The 19315-nt window shown below is 44.9% G+C and overlaps 1 protein-coding gene and 1 pseudogene across 1 annotated transcript in view; both read left to right on the top strand.

Moving 5' to 3' along the window:
• The window catches only part of LOC136626743 (zinc finger protein 585A-like), a 50633-nt pseudogene extending 44397 nt beyond the window's left edge, over positions 1-6236 (top strand).
• The window catches only part of LOC136626742 (zinc finger protein 420-like), a 167134-nt gene that overhangs the window by 47045 nt on the left and 100774 nt on the right, over positions 1-19315 (top strand). The gene's annotated exons all lie outside the window — the stretch shown is intronic.

Raw genomic sequence — 19315 nt, 5'->3', positions numbered from 1 at the left:
CTTCAATGGGGCCCACGGCGGTGGCAGGGCCAGCCCCATTGAAATCAATTGGTGAGGATCGCGATCCTCTGACACTGCTGTGACTGCAGTGGCAGGGGATTCTCCCCGACAAGGATTTTCGAATTTGGGGGCTTGAAATGTAAGCCCCCTCCAAAAATAATCAATAACTGTAGAAAAATAAAAAATAAGAATACATAACCGTACTAGCGCTGTCATCTCTGGTGCGTCTTGTTGCAGGTCCCAGCACTCTTCTTCTGCTGTTCTTCTGGTCCGGGATTGAAAACGCACGCCTTCTGAAGCGCTGTGACCAATCGGAGGCAGTGCTCAGTATTGAATGACAGCTGAGCACTGCCTCTGATTGTTTACAGCGCTCAGCCAATCATATGCAGAGCTTCAGGAGGCAGGGATTTTTAATCTGCGGCCAGAAAAACAGCAGAAGAAGAGTGCCAGGACCTGCAACAAGACGCGCCGGAGATGACAGCACTAGTAAGATGATGCATTCTTTTTTTTTTTTTTTTAAAGGAACGTTTATTTAGCCAAAAGACAAATATACAGTAACAGCAGACATCATAAATAATGCACACCTTGCTGATACATTACAGTACATGAGAACTAAAAAAAAAAGACAAAAGTGAAAACACTGAGTGTCTCGCATATTTGTGTGCATTTCTCATAAAACATAATACTTGGCTGTTCATTTTCACATTTATCAACTACTCATAATGGAACAAACCTAAACCAGGGAGGGCTCCTAGTCCGGAGCCCCAAGACACCAGGAGAAAAAGGAGGAAGGAAAAAACAAAACAAAACAACCAAAAAAGGGGCAAAAAAATAGATAGAACAACAACCTTAAACAACAACCCTGCGCGACTCTTAAAGAAAAAATAGAATTAGCCTAAACAGTAGATCGGTTCAAGCGGGTATCCCTCACCATATCCATTCCCAATATCTAGACAGGCATCTCTGCTGCTGTTGCCGGACAGTTCATCCAGTGCCCCCAAACCTTCTCAAATTTCTCAGGACATCCCCTGGCCATATAAGTCAGTTTATACATTGGAAGCACAGAGTTCACCACCTGGATCCATGCGTTTCTGGCCGGCCTACCAGGGTGCTTCCAATTTAACAAAATCGCCTTCTTAGCATAGAAAAACAGTAGCTTATATAAGGTGCGGGTTGCAGCTGCCATTGTTAGGTCTCCAACAAGCCCAAAGAGGCACACCCCAGGGTGCATGATCCTCGGGGCCCCCAGGTGAGATTCCATAAATACAAGAATGTCCTCCCAGTAGTCTCGAATGACACCACAGTCCCAGAACATGTGCATGATGGTCCCATCAGCAATTAAGCATCGGGGACAGGTCGCTGAGGGGAGCAGACCCATTACATGTAGCCTGGATGGGGTGTATATACGGTGTAGGAACCTCACCTGGATAAGCCTATCTCTAGCACTAATCAAAGGAGGACCAGAGCTCGCCAATATGTCTTCACTCTCCTCCGCTAACAGGTCAGGAATGTCAATGACCCACTTCTGGGTCGCCCTCTCCCTCAATGGGGCAAGACACTGCACCAAGTGGGCATAGAAACTGGACAGTGGTCTTACTAGGTTGCACATCTGTGCCAAGCCTTCCAACTGAGTCAGGGACATCGGTATGGACAGGCCCTGAAACTGAGCCCTGATCACATGTCGTAGCTGGTAGTACCTGAAATAGGAGTGCTCAGGCAGGTTGTAGATTATCTGAAGCTGGAGGAAAGTGCAGAAGATGCCCTCACTGACTATGTCCGATAGTACAGTAATACCATGAGCTCTCCAGAATGCTGACTCTGTAAAGCGCTGCAGGTGTGGCAAGTGTGGATTATCCCACAAAGGAGTATGTGGGGACCATGTGACTTCCACTACAGGGGTCAGCTGCAAGGCCTTGTGCCATATTTTAGGTGTTACCAGCATGGGGTCAGGTAAGGGGGCAATAGGAGAGGAGGGGCCACGCATCAGCAGACCCCTCAATCCCAGGGCGGAGCCCGCCACCCTGCGCTCTAGTCCCACCACTGGATTGTAATCCGATGAAGTCAGCCACCACCCAGCTGGCCAGATAGTAGTAGTAGAAGTGGGGTAAGGCTAATCCTCCCCAGCTCACCGGGGGGCACAAGGTCTCCAATTTAATCCTGGGGGTGGAGCCTCTCCACAGGATACGCAGTACAATCCCACGAAGCGTAGCAAAGAATCTGGTTGGGACCAGGACAGGGGAGTTATGCAGGATGTACAAAAATTTTGGTAGTAGCTTCATCTTTAACAAATTGACTCTGCCCACTAGAATGAGCGGGAGAGAGGCCGAACGCGTCGCCATTCCTTCAGCCCATTTAAGGAGGGGAGCTAAATTAAGGTCAAAGAAGGTAGAAACCCTCACCGACACTCTTATACTCAAATAGGTTGTCTGAGCTGTCCAGCTTAGTGGAGCGGGCAAAGGGAGCTCAGCTGCCGCAGAGTCTATCGCAATTGACCCGAATACCAGAATGCAGGCCAAATGTGTCAAAAATGGCGAGTGCAGAATCAAGAGAGGACTCTGGATCCTGGAGAAAGAGGAGGGTGTCATCAGCATATAGTGCTATGCGCTCTTCATAATTGTGAAGTTTAAATCCCTTTATTACCAGTGAGGTCCGGACCCGAATTGCAAGGGGCTCTATAGCAAGGGCAAACAGGGCAGGGGACAGGGGGCAACCCTGTCGTGTGCCTCTACCGAGGGGGAACTGGGCATAAACATGGACATTGGTTTTGATACTGGCTACTGGGGAGTCATATAGGATCTTTACCCACCTAGTAAATGCTGGCCCAAATCCAAACCGTTGCATCACTGCCCACAAGTACCTCCACTCTACTGAGTCGAAGGCCTTTGCCTGGTCTATAAATACCAGGGTGCGTTTCCCACAGTTAGTGTTCATATATCAGATGGTCAAAAAGCCGCCTTAGATTCATGTCTGTACTTTTGCCAGGCATGAAGCCAGATTGGTCAGTGTGTATAATCTCATTAAGAACGGAGTTTATGCGCATCGCCAGTATTTTTGCCAAAATTTTAACGTCGTTGTTAAGGAGCGACATGGGCCTATAGGAACCACAATCTGCAGGATCTTTTCCAGCTTTAGGAATCATGACAATTATGGCCTTGCGCAGAATAGAAGCGCTAGAAGCCGGGGAGCTAGGAAATCCGCATTCTTTTTATACCATTTTCCAGGGAGTCCATCCAACCCTGGTGATTTCCTATTGGGGAGTGACTTGATAGCGTCCATTACCTCCTCTATACTCAAGTCCCCATCCAAATAAGTGGCACTACTTTGGCTCAGCGCTGGGATGGAGATATTACCAAGGTAAGCTATTAGCTGTTCATCCGAGCAGCTAAGTTTTGAAGTATAAAGATTACTATAGAAGTGGGCAAACATTAGATTGATCAGTTTGGGATTATCCACCAGGGTCCCCGAAGCATCGCGCACCACCGTGATTGGCGGCAATGTCTGATTCTCCTTTGTTAAATAGGCCAACAAATGACCGTTCTTATTTCCCTGGTCAAAGACCTGGTGACGGGAGTAAAGAAGCTTCTTTTTGGTATACTCAGCGAGTAGTAATTTGTATTCCCGCCGTAGGTTATTTAAGTCCAGGTAGGCTTCTGGGGAAGGATCTGCTATGTGCCTGGCTTCCGCTGCAACAAGGCGGCGTTCCAGGTCCAATCGGGCAGCTTGCAGAGATCTTCTATATTCAGCAATGGCGGGTGTAAAAGACCCCCCTGGTAAAGGCCTTAAAGGCATCCCACACAGTCAGTTCTGAGGCAGTCCCCTCATTGACCTCCCAGTACATCCCTGCCTCCTGCTCAACATACTCATGTATCTCTCCCTGTGCCAGCCACAAGGGGCTGAGTCTCCACAAAGGGCGAGAGCCCTCCACACCAAGGTCGAGGACCAGCTGGAGTGGGGAATGGTCTGATACACCTCTGGGCAGGTAGGACACATCCCGCACCATAGGGAGACAGTCCAGGGAGCCAAAACACAGGTCGATAAGGGAAAAGAAATTATATGTTAGGGAGTGACATGAATAAGCAGTGTCATGCGGGCGTCGCAGGCACCATATTTCCTGCAGCAAGTAGGAGTCAGCCCACGTAAGCAATCTGGTTGATATCGAAGCAGCTGGAGTGAAACGGTCCCGCACCGGATCTAAAATAAGATTGAAATTCCCCATAAATATTATTGGGGCGGGTTCGAGCAAGACCACCTGGGTCATTACGTCAGTAAGGATTTTAACATCAGCGAGGGGCGGCAGATAAATATTGATTATCGTGAGGAGCCGGCCATAAAAGGTGCCCTGAAGGATCAGAAACCGACCCCCAGAATCAATGTGGATTTGTCGGAATACAAATTGGGCTGATTTAGCTACCAGCACGCTGACTTGTTTATTTTAAAGACCATGGATTAATAAAGTTTTTCAAATTTGAAATTTTTTTGCTTATGCTGCCACTACATCTATTACATTCAAACTTGCTGTTTGGAGTCCTTAGGTTCAGACTCTTGCTGTGGCTTGCATTTTTTCCACCTCACCTTCTTAGGAGCTTATTGAGTGCTGCTGTAACACACCGACCAGCCGGGAGGAAATCAGCATGGAACACGTCCTACGATATAGAAGCACTAGATTTCAATAGAGATGAAAAATGCAGAATAGTTTTATCTCTAAAATGAATTGTATGTAAGGATGGTTGTCAGATTAGGTGCTCCTCAGCTTATTGTGCCTACTATTAATGGGAAATCCTTTTAATAACTGAATTTTTATGAATATTTAATATAGAAATGTAATAAAATATAATTGTAACATTCAAAAATATTAAAATCTATTTTATTGATGGCAGATGATGACACCAGGAGCTCAGAGGGACAGCTGATATCAACAGATTGTAGAGTGGAAGAGCATGGTATCACACAAGATATATATGAAGAGCCTGCAATTATCCCAGATATATCCTCAGCCCTTCACATCAAACTTCTATCATCTGATCCTTGTAAACAGGTTCCATCTTCTAATTCATCACAGACTAGTAAGCAACATAGAATTCATGGAAGAGAGGTTGAACATAAAGAAGTTTATGCAGGGAAGAAACCATATTCATGTCCAGAATGTGGGAAATCTTTTTCACAGAAATCAAATCTTGTTAAACATCAGAGAAATCACACAAAAGAAAAATTATTTTCATGTTCTGAATGTGGGAAATCTTTTACATTTAAATCAGATCTTAATAAACATCAGCAAATTCACACAGGAGAAAGGCCATATTCATGTTCTGAATGTGGGAAATCTTTTAGAAATAAAACATATCTTGTTATACATCACAAAATTCACACAGGGGAGAAGTTATTTTCATGTTCTGAATGTGGGAAGTGTTTCACCCAGAAATCACATCTTGTTGAACATCATAGAATTCACACTGGGGAGAAACCATATTCATGTTCAGAATGCGGAAAAGCTTTTAATAAAAAAACAACTCTTGTTGTACATCAGAAAATTCACACAGGGGAGAAGCCATTTTCATGTGCAGATTGTGGGAAATGTTTTATCTCCAAATCAAGTCTTGTTCTACATCAGAGAACTCACACAGGGGAGAAACCATATTCATGTTCAGATTGCGGGAAAGGTTTTACCCAGAAAGCACAACTTATTCAACATCAGAGAACTCACACAAGGAAGAAACCATTTTCATGTGCAGATTATGGGAAATGTGTTAACTGCAAAGCAAATCTTGTTCAACATCAGAGAACTCACACAGGGGAGAAACCATTTTCAAGTTGAGAACGTGGGACAGGTTTTAATAGAAAAACAGTTCTGGTTAGGCATGAGAGAATTCACACAGGAGATAAGCCATTTTCATGTGCAGATTGTGAGAAATATTTTAACTCCCCAGCAAATCTTGTTAAACATCAGAGAACTCACACAGGGAAGAAACCATTTTCATGTTTTGAATGTGGAAAATGTTTTGCTCAAAAGTCACATCTAGTAGAACATCAGAGAATTCCCATGTGGGAAAACCCATGTTCATGTTCAGAATATGGGAGAGGTTTTAATTATAAAATAAATATTGTTGGACATCAGAAAATTCACAAAAGGGAGAAGGCATTGGAATATGTTGTATTTAAGAAATGTTTCATCCACAAAATTTTGTTTTTTTTTGCTATTCTTTTTAATTGATAAATAGTACAATAAAAATCCAACATTCCTTGCTTCGTTGTGTGTTCTCCCTGGATAAAATTTATTTGAACTGTATTCCATCACGGCAGACTGCTGTAGATCCTTCTACTGTCACCCCTCCTATTCCGTCCTCTCTAATCCTAGCGCTGGAGTGGACACACTCCCCATCACTGTCCGTTTCAGACTTTACCTGGGTATCTACTGTGATTCTCGACAGGCTGGAATGCATGTCCAGTCCGATTGGACAGAATGTATCTAATGACAGCACCTCTATTTTGCAGGTCTCCCAGTGGGGCAGACCACCTAAAAGGTTTAGGCCTTATCGCTATAGGTTATCATCTGGGTCTTGGCTTCTTCCTCTAATTCAGCGCCTCCTAGTGTACATCCTGAAATGGAGCCATATTTTCTGCACTAACAGTCCCCCTTTTTGCGACTGTTTCATCATGCTACAGAGCCCCCACACTTACAACACCATGACCTCCATTCTCATTCCAAAAGCTTGAGCTAACCAATAGGGATTGTGTTGCTTTACCTAACTGGGAAGATGGGTGTCCCTAAGAATGTTCATGGTCCTCTGGTTACACCCATGTAGGATGGCCATAGTCCATCCCTAAGGGCTCTATTCTAACCCTGGGTCGGAGTGCAGGAGGTTCATATATGCTGCATATTGAGATAGATATAGCATGACAAAACATGACACTACTATTTAGTCATATCTGAGTTGGATAACATTTAAATAACAAACATTTTTTCCCTTTTAAATAACAACATAAAATTACAAATATTTGTATTAATGGACCCGTAAACCAATTATTATATAACCTACTAGATTAGGCATGCACTAGAGATGAGCGAGCATACTCACTAAGGCAAGCTACTCGAGCGAGTAGTGCCTTATGCGAGTACCTGCCCGCTCGTCTCAAAAGATTCGGGTGCCGGCGGGGGAGAGCGGTGAGTTGCGGGAGTGAGCAGGGGGGAGCGGGGGGGAGAGAGTTAGAGATCCCCCCCTCTCCTCGCCGGCACCCGAATCTTTAGAGACGAGCGGGCAGGTACTCGCATAAGGCACTACTCGCTCGAGTAGTTTGCCTTAGCGAGTACACTCGCTCATCTCTAGTATGCACTGAATGCAACAGCAAAGGAGTATACAACATACCACTATACCACAAAGTATACAAAAAAGTAGACAAAAACAAAAATGCACTGAACCAGGAAGCCAATGAAATTATCCCTGGTCCTTATTTTGCCTGAGTGTCTGTATTAACTTTCTAAAAATCTCTATGAATAGTCTCCAAATTATCATTTAAGTTGAAACAACAAATACCGTAAAATTTCTTACATCTATAATCAAATAACATCATTTGTAGCTCTGTTCTGTAGAACAGCTATTAGAGTACCTCATACATCTAACAGTAATACATCTAAAACCAGTGAGGTAGCAATAAGGACTCTTGCCTTATCACATGCTATACCATTAATTACCAGAGCTATCACGTTACTATTACTCAACAGTGTGAAAGGTCTCTCACAGGTTTCATCTAATTATCAGGATTAAGCAGTTTAGCTCCTCTGGTTTATAGTCTGGCTTGCTGCATATTGTTAGGCTCTACGGCCATTGTGCCGACCCTACGGCCATTATGCCGGTCTTATGGCGATTGTGCCTGCTCTGCACCTTATCAGGTATTGCTTTTTTGGCTCTTTTCCAGTGAAATATGTTTTTGTGTTCCCCCTCACCTCTGTGATTTTAATTTGTTTTACAGTGAGATAGTGTAGGTTCTGATGGACGCTGTGTGGCCTTGCCGTCGGCCCGTCAGCTTATGAGTCTTGGCCAAAATGCTAAAATAACACCCACATTTTATTAGTGTGTATCAATATTTCCTTTATGCAGTTTGCTATAGACTTCTGGGGGAGCCCAAAATGTCAGCCAGTGCGGCCAACTGTTGAGATACAGGGCAACCCACTGTCATGTTAGTGTGAGTTGTAATCCTGTATTGTGGGACGCACCCATCTATTGGCTGGATTCTGTGGTATCGTTCACATTGCATATTTAGTTGCATGCAGTCGCTCCTCCCCAATCTGGGCTGGGTTGAGTGGGTGGCTACATATAAATCTGCAGTGGACAGACAGTTCTTCCTGTCCCAACGGGACACGAGGGAGAGTTCCGTGTGTGCCGAGGATGGACTTCTTACCGGGATTCGGCAGATCTTCACACCACCACCCGCAAATGTCGCACATCCCTGCGGGGGAAAGTCCGGTGGTTTTCCTGCTGGAGCAGAAGGTCCCTCCACAAATGCGGGGCATCCCTGCGGAGGAGACAAAAAAGAAAAGGAAAGTAATTACTAAAGTCTGGCTTCTGCTGCGGCAGTAAGTCTAGACTTCCCTAATCAAGAATTCCTTATGTGTCCCTGGCATGGTGCGAGCCCTGGGTGCGGGTCGAGGGCGTGCAGCGTCAGCCGGTCACGTGGCCGGGCTCGCTGGGCGCGCCGCGCAACAGAGGGCGTGTCACGATGACGTCAGACACAGGGGGCAGGGCCAAAACGCTGTGCACGCCGGGTGGCGCCAAATTCAAATAAAAAGGCATCCTGTTCCCCTGGCAGCTCACCCTTTTGGGAATACTGCCAGACTTCTTCCCACCAACTCTACAGGAGAATGGAAAGTGTGGAAGGAGACAGGGGAAGTGCAGCAAGCGCGAGTAGTAAAAGATCCCTTGTGTAATTGCACTATTATCCTCCAAGTTAATAGCCTCTCCTGCATTTCTATTTGCAGGAGGATGCATTCTCAGGAAGTGTGCATTATGCGCCAAAAAACTGGAGGATAATACCAAAAAAGTCGTATGTGTAGAGTGCACGTCTAAAATTATTAAAGAGGAGCAACAGTCCTTAATGGAAGGTATCCGCCTGATGGTGCGGGAGGAAGTCCTGGCAATTAGAACCAATCCTGCTTCCCAACCTAAGCCTGGGCTGTCTAGGCCTGTAAAAAGGGCTCGAACACAGGACTTGGCTTTTTCGGACTCCGATGAGTCAGATTTGGATATGTCTGAAGGTGAAATTTCAGACTTGTCCACGCCGGTCCTCTTAGAGGATGACGAGAAAAAGTATTACTTTTCAAATTGTGATTTAGAAGAACTAATAACAGCTGTTCATAATACTATGGAAGTATCAGACATCCAACAACCCAGGTCCATTCAGGGCGAGATGTTTGGTGGGCTGAGAACAAGACGGCCCTAGTGTTTTCCCGTAAATCCAACACTGAAACAACTGGTGGTAGATGAGTGTGAAAAGGCAGAGAAGCGCTTATCGATGTCCAAAGACTTCAAGGACAGGCTCTTGTTCTCCGCTGACGAGACTAAATGATGGAACACCGTTCTGAAAGTCGACGTTCAGGTCGCTAAATTATTTAAAAAGACAGCACTCCGATGCTTGAGGATGCTTCTCAGCTTAAGGATCCCATGGACCGGAAGGTGGACGGGCTCCTCGAGCGTGGTTGGGAGACTACAGCCAACCTGATAGACGCTAACATCGCAGCTACCTCATCGCTTGTTCCATGTTCATATAGCTGTCGCAAATAAAGTCGCATTTGAGGCAGAAAACTTCAAGGGAATAGCTAGTTGAATACATTCCTTTGTTAAAAAAAGCCACAGGTTTTCTGGGTAATGCTTCGGCCGAATCAGTCCGGTTTTCAGCAAAAAATGCAGCGTTATACAATACAGCTAGGCGTGCGCTGTGGCTCCGAGCATTGTCGGGTGACACCGCTTCAAAAACCAAGTTGTGCTCAATCTCTTTCCAAGGGGAATATTTATTTGGTCCTGTGCTGGACAAAATTCTAGAGAAGGCAGGAGACAAGAAGAAGGGCTTCCCATCAGATTTCTCCGCCAGAAGCAGCACAGCGTTCAGGCAGTCCTTTTGTTTCAGAGCCTAAAGAGGCAAAGGCAAGACGGGCAGGTGGTCCTACGCAAAGGGAGGTAAGGCTAAATCTTCCCCTTTCTTCCCGCCAAGACCTGAACGAAAATAATCCAACAATTCCGGTAGGGGGCAGGTTACGCCAGTTCGCAGGGAGATGGCCTGAGGTTACTGAGAATCCCTGGGTATTGGAAATTGTTTCATTAGGGTATAGAATTGAATTTGATTCCCTGCCTCCTAGAAAATTTTTGGTTACCCCAAACCAATCTCCCCTTCTGCAAACCGGATTAGAAGAAGGGGTTGGGAACCTATTACAGATGGGGCGGTGGTTCCAGTCCCTTCATCACAGCGAGGCTTTGGGTATTATTGGCCATTATTTTTGGTGCCAAAACCTTTTAGAACCATTCTTCATTTAAAATCCCTGAATAATTACATATATAATCGCCATTTCAAAATGGAAACAGTGAACTCCACAATTCAGTTGATTAATCAGTCAGACGCTATGTGTACGATCGACTTGAAAGATGCATACTTTCATATACCCATTCATCCTGCATACCAAAAATTCCTTAGGTTTGCAGTCAGAATGAAGTCAAAAAATTTTCATTTTCAGTTTGTTTGCCTGCCGTTCAGCATTTCAGCCGCCCCAAGAATTTTTTCAAAGGTAATGATAGAACCGATAGGATTCCTTAGAAATCACGATATCTGTAGAATACTTAATTTAGATGATTTGATACTTGTCTTGGGGAGTTTCGAAATTATGGAACAACATCTAGACAAGACGCTAGGTCTCCTTTCGGATCTGGGATGGCTGATTAACTTTGAAAAATCAAGCCTTCAGCCAGATACCAGGAAAGTTTTTTTGGTAGTTTTGTTAGACTCCCGCAAATGTTGTTCTTTTTTACCCTCCAGTAAGAGGATGGATTTGATTTCTTCAGTCAAAAGATTTCAGAGGAAAAGTTGGGTCTCTGTTAGAGAGACCAGGGGGATTCTGGGCCGGCGTGTTTCTCCATGGTCAACTGGTCCAGGATCCACTCCAGAGCTTTACAACAGGCTTTATTGGCAGTATGGGATAGGAGTCAGTCTTCCCTCGATGTAAAGTTTAGGCTGCCGTCATCGGTCAAAACTTCCTTAAGTTAGTGGCTCTCTCCGCAGAACCTTAAGAAGGGAGTGTGGTGGGATCCTTCTCCGCTAGTAGTGGTAACTACCGACGCTAGCAGATCAGGATGGGGGGCAACAGTCGCAGATACGATCCTACAAGGTTCCTGGTCACCTTACGTCAGCTCCCTATCTTCAAATTATAGGGAACTTAAAGCAATTTGGCAGACATTAATCCAGGCAGAAGGTGCACTGCAGGGACAGCATGTAAAAATTTTGTCCGATAACATAACAGCAGTCTCTTTCATTCGCCACCAGGGTGGAACCAGGCACCCTCACCTATAGCGCCTGTCAAAAAGGATATTTACATGGGCGGAAGAGAACGTAAGATCTCTGTCGGCAGTACATCTAAAGGGCTCTCTAAATGTGGTCACGGATTTTCTAAGCCGTGAGGAAATGAATCCAGGAAGTTGGTCCCTGAATACGGACGTATTCCAGTCTCTAGCAGCCTGGTGGGGCTCTCCGCAAGTGGACTTGTTTGGGACAAAAACAATACAAAGTGCCAAAAATTCTATTCCCTGAACATCAGAGACAGATCATTGGCACTGGACGCTTAATCCCAAAATTGGGAGATAGACCTGGCTTATGCCTTTCCTCTTCTTCCTCCGAGTGCTGAGGAAAATCCGCAACAGCCAAACCAGGGTTATTCTGATAGCACCTGCATGGCTAAAAAGACCCTGGTACCCGCTGTTGAAATCTCTACTCATAGATACTCCGATTGCGCTTCCTCTGAGACAGGACCTTCTGTCCTAAGGTACAGTCTTCTGTTAGGAGATTCACCATTTGAAATTGACGGCCTGGCTCCTGAGCGCCGTAGGCTGAGAAAGCAAGGATTGCCACATAAGGTAATTGAAACGCTTCTTAAAAGTCATAAAATATCTACCTCAAAAATATATTCCAAAGTCTGGAAAAAGTTTTCACACTGCTATAGACCCCAGGTTCCGGATACGGATAAACCTGACCTATCAAAAATTTTAGAGTTTTTGCAGGATGGTCTGGACATGGGTCTTAGTCTAAGTGTTCAGGTCGCAGCTCTGAGCTTGGTATTTGACTGCCAGCTGAGCAAAAATGAATGGATTCGTAGATTTTTGCAGGGGGCCGACAGACTTAAACCTTTCATATGGAAGTCTATTCCGGCCTGGGATCTCAATCTGGTTCTGGATAGCCTATGCCAGCATTCATTTGAACCAATTGAGTGCATATCTCTTAGGAATCTGTCAACCGAGGTGGCCTTCTTGACAGCCATAACAACTGCTAGAAGGGTTAGTGAACTTCAGGCCCTATCCTGCAGAGAACCCCATCTAAAAATCTTGGATAACAGGATAATTTTGAAACTTGATCCAGCTTTTTTTCCCAAAAGTCATGTCTAGTTTCCACTTGGAGCAGGAAATTGTCCTGCCCTCCTTTTGCCAAAATTTCAAAAATTCTAGAGAACAGCGCATGCATGGCCTTCACATCAGGCAAGCTGTATTGACATATCTAAAAGTTTCACAAAGCTTCAGGGATTCAGATAGGCTATTTCCCTAGTTTCAAGGTAGAAACAAAGGAAAGGCAGCCACGAAAGATTCCTTTGCTAGATGGCTAAGATCAGCTATACAAAAAGCTTACAAAGCAAAAAATCTGGCCATTCCAGAAGGAATAAGGGCTCATTCAACAAGGACTCTGGCTTCTTCTTGGGTCGAGCGCAGGGAGGCATTGACCGAACAAATATGTAAGGCTGCGACCTGGTCTAGCATCCATACCTTCACTAAGCATTACCGTTTGGACCTACACTCTGAGAGGGAGCTGGCCTTTGGACGGAAGGTCTTTCAGGCTATTGTCCCCCCCTGACGTGTCCATAATTATGTGGTTGTGCCTCCATGTGTGCTGTCAGGATGGACGAAGTGGGAAAAGGTGAATTATTCTTACCGATAGTTCCTTTTCCATGAGTCCATCATGACAGCACATACTTTCCCACCTTATTATGATTACTGTATATGTAATGTTCAGTACACTTGTTTGTTTTACAGTACTCTGGCCACCTGCAGACGGCCGGGTCTGATCCGGCTGCGAGAATTCTCGCAGCGGGACCCGATCCGAGCATCTGCAGAGAGCAGCGTGACACTCACCTGCTCCCGCGGCCCCGGCTCTTTCATGTGCCGGCTGCCGGGCAGCTGGCGCATGCACACAGCGGAGCCGGCAGCCCCGCACAGAAATAGAGCATGATGCGTTTTGTTTGCCGCACGAGATTTCGCGCAGCCATCTGCATAGGATTGCGTTTGTTAGCGCAATCCTATGGCAGCTTCCAGGGGCGGAAATTCCGTGGGAAATCCCGGCGCGAAATTTCCGCCCATCTGCAGGTGGCCTAATAAAAGGATTTGGCCGCATAACCATTGTGATGATTGGAAAGTCACTGGAGAATAGCTGTGGGAGGCGGCCTTTTAAACTCTCCTTCCTTTCCCAACAAGGTCAAAGGGCAACCTCCATGTGTGCTGTCATGATGGACTCATGGAAAATGAACTATCAGTAAGAATAATTCACCTTTTTGTGTTCCCCCTCACCTCTATGATTTTAGAATATCTAAGTGTAACAAAATCTGTTAACCTAAGCCTCTCTTGGGCAGCTGTAAGGTAATCTAGCATTATTGTATTCTGGTTAGTAATAATAATTAAGCTTGATTTGCATCAGTTTGATTAGCTAGCCCTATTATTAGTTGGCCATGTCATTGGCCATGCCGATAAACATTACATGAGGGTTATGATTTGTCCTCAGCCAAGTATCTGCATCTTTTTTGAAGAGTCTGAATTCAAAACTTACTCTTATGACAGAACATTATGTGGTAACACAAAATTAGAATGACTACTACCATGTGATCTAGGACTCTAGACAACTTGTCATCTAAAAAGCAGGACATTCTGTGTTTTGGCAAAATTTTCTGCCATCATTTAGGTTATCACACACATTGTACATGTGTATTAAGATAGCCTATTGTAATCCCCATAGGGGGGGGATTCAAAAACAGAGTCACCACATTATTCGTGACCTCCACACATGCACATTTTGTCCAGGAGGGTTAAGAGTCTGTCATGCCAGTTTTTCATGAGCAAATGAGATGCCATGATGATTCACCAAGCCATGCTGTATTACTGGCGAAAGAGAATGTGTTAAAATACTGGTGGTGAAGGCACAACACTCATCTAGTTGAAGGTTAAGGTCCAAGATGCAATAGTGAAAGCACTTCTTTTTTATTTAATAACATAAAGAACCAGCAAGTGAAAACTCATTTTGGGGTCAAGCCCCTTTGTCAGTTTGGCTGGCCAATCACCGCTATTAACCCTTTAAATGCCGCTGTCAATTCTGACAGCAGCATTTGAATCCCCCGAACAATGTTCGGGGGTCCCGTATGGCCCCCCTCGCGGTGAGATTGGGGGAGCCGTGCAGGGGTCATGGCAACCGGGGGCCTTCTGAAACGCCCCTGGGCTGCCTTAAGAGACTGCCTATCAAGCCATCCCCGTGGGGTGGCTTGATAAACTGCCTGTCAAAAAGTAGTATGACGTAATGCTATAGCAGGAGCGATCAAAGCATTGCTGGTTGTGGTCCACCCTAAGGACTGAAAGAAAAAGTGTAAAAAAAAAGTTTTACTAATTATTAAAAAAAAAAATAATAAAAGTTCAACCCCCCCCTCCCCTTTTGCCATATTTGCAATAAAAGAATCTAAATAATAAAGCAAAAATATGTATTTGGTATTACTGCGTCTGTAAACGCCTGATCTAGCAAAGTAATGCATTATTTACCCCCACGGTGAAAAAAAAAATAAAGAACGCCAGAAATGCGCTTTTTGGTCGCCCTGTCTCCAAGAAAAAAATGTAATAAAAAGCTATCAAAAGTTGTTGGTATACAAAAATGGTACCAACGGAAACATCAGGACATACCGCACTAAATGAGCCCTCACACAACTATGTCGCCAAAAAAATAAAAAACTTATATTGCGCAGAAAAGAGAGACAGAAAATGATTTTAAAAAATAACATCTTTAAAAAAAATACAAGTATTACAGCAAAAAAAAAATAAAAAAAATAAAAAAACTATACAAATTTGGTATCACAGTAATCGTATTTACCCAGAATAAAGTTATCATGTCATTTTTGTTGCGGTTTGTGCGCCGTAGAAACAGGACGCACCGTAAGATGGCGGAATGTCATTTTTAAAAAATTCTCTCCACTTAGATTTTGTTAAAAGTTTTTCAGTACATCATATGGTACATTAAATAGTACCATTCAAATATACAACTCGTCCCGCAAAAAACAAGCCCTCATACAGCGACATCGATGAATAAATAAAGGAGTTACAATTTTTTAAAAAGGGGGAGGAAAAAACGAAAATGGAAAAAAGCAAAAAAGCTGTCACTAACTAGATATATGCCCCAATTGTCCATACATCACTCTACCACTTAACAACTCTTTTACACACAACAACTTTTTTAGACCTACCTGCCTCTTTCACACTGTTACCCATTTACCGTGTTTCCCCAAAAATAAGACCATGGAGAGGGCACCCAGAAACGTCTCTGACACCAGTTCAGGCGCAAACCAAATTTTACTAAAACACTGTGGCCCACATGACCACAAACAATAGTTGACCCATCAAAATTCACATACACTCAGACAGATAGCTGACGCTCTTGTGCTGTTCAGCGCTGTACTCCCCAAATGTGTACTACGAAAATAGACTATGCTTTTACCTAACGGGCAGGCCCCTATTAACCGGACCCTTGTTACCTATTAATACTGTCACTTAGGAACAAAGGGATCTGAGTACCAACGGTGCAGCACAACAGCTTACAAACTTAACATCCCCCTAAACCCAATACAATAAGGTAAATGTACAAAGATCAAAAGAACAGCAGTTGTATAACCAGGTGAATGGTCCCCAGAAGCTTCTTACTAAACAAAACAGCTGTATGTGGCATGCCAGCCACTACGCAGATCCCGCTGAAGTGTGGCCTGCCACCGTCCATGAACCTATCTAGCCTAACTACAGGCCCAAACGCAGTCCCGAGTGACTTGGCGCCAAAATATGGTGTCTTGTGTGCACGTAGTTTTCTTACTGGCCAGGTCTGCTGTATTATTAGCCAACGAGTCCAGACAGATGAGGGGCCCCTCCAGAAAAGTGTGCGGTATCGCATAGAGCAGTTACTTCCTCAGCGACATCCAGCATTGTCCACACAATAGCCAGTCTCGCTCCGGTTATTCAACAACATCCCCGGCAGCAAGTCTTCTCCCATCCAGCTGGCATCTGGTGAGAATCTTAATCCGCTCCACTATGCTGCAGTTCCGGTCCCCCTAGGACACGACCTCCTTCCCTCTTCCGTAGCTCCACTGTGTTCGCTCCATGGACCAACTGTCACCCCACAGTGTACGCATGCTTTTTATTTTATTTTCTCCCGTGTACACAGTGTAACCAGGCAACAGGTGCTCCAATCACAGGCTACCATGTTCCTGTCACCTCACAACTTGACCATCATCTTTTTGTAGAACAGAGACCTCTTGTGGACGAGTAATAAAACACACAGCAGAGGACTATATATAGTAACAAGAACCATGTACACATATTGGAGGCTGTCTCACCCTCTCGCATGCCACCCCACTAGAGATTGACGCCCCCGGCAACCCTCCCCAAACAAACTCATCCTAATCGTCCTACGCAGAGTCTGGGGAGCTGAGCACAGTCACTGAAGGATGCACTGCTGATTGTGTAACTCTCTCCCTAGGTGTCAGACTTGTCTCAACTGGAACCTCTGCCAGGATTGGGACTAGTATGACCCAGCTTTCCCCTTCTAAGGGAGGTTCCCTAGTACTCATGGCGGGGGTAGACACCTCCTCCTCAGTTGCGGCCTCTTCAAAGTTACAAAGTCTCAACATATTACGGTGCAGACTCCGCGAGGGTCTAAGTCACCGTTCTTACTGGCTCTACTTCATAAACTAGTGTGTCAGGATCTACCCTTCACTTCACCATATACAAAACCGCCTCCCACAGCCCATTCAACTTCCCAGATGGCCTTTTGGCTCTACCCAACAGTCAGTCGCCCGGAGTGAACTCCTTTCTCTGCACTGGTCTTGAGTTTGGATGCACCACTTGCCTCAGGCGTTCTCCCACAACCCTGTGCACTGCTCTCAACCGACGGCGGTTTTCTTGTAGCCATCCAGTAGTATTCCTCGGGGGTGGCTCCATCAGGTCGAGCATGTGGAGATCCTCAATCTCCTGGTCTGCTCTCCTGAACATCAGCATATGTGGAGAGTAACCCGTGGTGTTGTGTACCCTGTTATAAACCCACATCAGCTTGGGTGAATACTCTGGCCACAGAGCCTTTTGGCTATCCTCCAAACTTCGCAGCATCTGGATCAAGGTGCGGTTGAACCGTTCACACACCCCATTCCCTTGGAGTTGGTATGGGGTCATGCGGGAACGTTCAATCCCATAGAGCTGATACAACTCACCCATCAGAGTACCCTGAAAACAAGCCCCTTGATTGGAATGAATCCTCCGTGGACACCCAAACACCTGTATAAAATGTTAACAAACTGCTTCGGCAGCCGATTCCATCATTTGATCTCTGGTGGGTACGGCCACCGCATATTTAGTGAAATGGTCCATCATGACTAGACAGTGAGAATGTCCTGAGGTAGAGTACCCAATCTGCACATAGTCAACCATCAAAATCTCTAGGGGGGCAGATGTACTGATAGCTTGTATAGGAGCTCGTTCCTCGGGACTCTTACTCAGTTCACAGGGCCGACACTTGAGACAGGCCTCAGTCACCATCTCTCCCAAGTCAAGGCAATACACCAATTGCTGAAGCCATTTGTATGTCTTATCGCTCCCGAAATGGGCACTCCTCTCATGGGCCTCCTGGGCTGCCGCTGGCCCCAGCAAAGTGGGCCTGACAATCAGTTGTCGATACTGCAACTCCGACCTGTAGGCACAGGACCCCCTGGAAAACGCTCAACTTATCCCACTGTCTTAGCAGCTTTAGACCCTCTGGAGTTAGGCCAGATATTGCTTTTAAAACAGTCCTCATCTTGGATGTCTCATGCTTCAGGGATTAGTTGGCCAACTATGGAGTCAGAAATAGGGGAAGTGTGTTCCTTATCTTCACTGATATATGCGAAGCTTATAAAAATCAAATTCCCATTGCTTGCAGGAAAGTCAATTAAGCCTTCCTTATCTTTGCCTATGTTGGCAACTCTAGAGGCCTGGGGAGATCTCTTAAAGACTGTAGATAGTACAATATCATGCCAATTAAAACGAATTCCCTTAGAAACGCTGGAACTATTTATTCATGGCTTTTGAACTACCGCCTGGACCAATTCAGGAATTAAATTTATTGCGGATTTGTTTGAGAAAGACTTCCTTAGGACCCTTGAAGCCCTGGTTCAGAAATTTGGATTACCAAATTCAGAAATATTTAAATACTTTCAGATACACTCCTTTCTCCAGAAAAAAACCATTTATACAATTAAAGTCCCAAAAGTGATTGCTTCAAGCTTAACTATCACTACACAAAATAAAAATCTTGAAACAAGGATTGCCTATATATGATATGATAGCAGGAGATATGAAAGGAGGAAAAAAATGCCACTTCCTGAGCTGGGAGAAAGAGTTGTCCTCGATTTTCGCAATAGAGAATTGGTTAAATTCTTTCAGATGCGCAAAATAAGCCTCCAGATCAGCTAATCTGATAGTGGTTCATTTGAAGGTGCTATCTAGATGGTACCTTACTCCTTTACAACTTAAGTTTAGACATCTATCCCCAGACGCCTCCTGTTGGAGAAAATGTGGCCATGAAGGGTCGCTTCTACGTATTTTCTGGTCTTGCCCTCTGATTTTGAGGTTTTGAAGACAAGTGTTTATTCTATTTAACAAATTAATAGAGCACCCGATTCCTAAAAACCCAGCAGTAGCTCTATTGCTGCTAGATTTAGAAGATGAAGGGCCCAACAATAGAAAATTGATTAGCCATATTCTGCTGAGTGTAGAGGTATTGATTGTTAGAAGATGGAGAACTAATATATCCC

Source organism: Eleutherodactylus coqui, chromosome 4, assembly GCF_035609145.1.
Source record: "Eleutherodactylus coqui strain aEleCoq1 chromosome 4, aEleCoq1.hap1, whole genome shotgun sequence".
NCBI classification, from domain to species: Eukaryota; Metazoa; Chordata; class Amphibia; order Anura; family Eleutherodactylidae; genus Eleutherodactylus; species Eleutherodactylus coqui.
The sequence above is the reverse complement of the archived record's forward strand: the minus strand, read 5'-3'. Positions and strand labels throughout refer to the sequence as shown.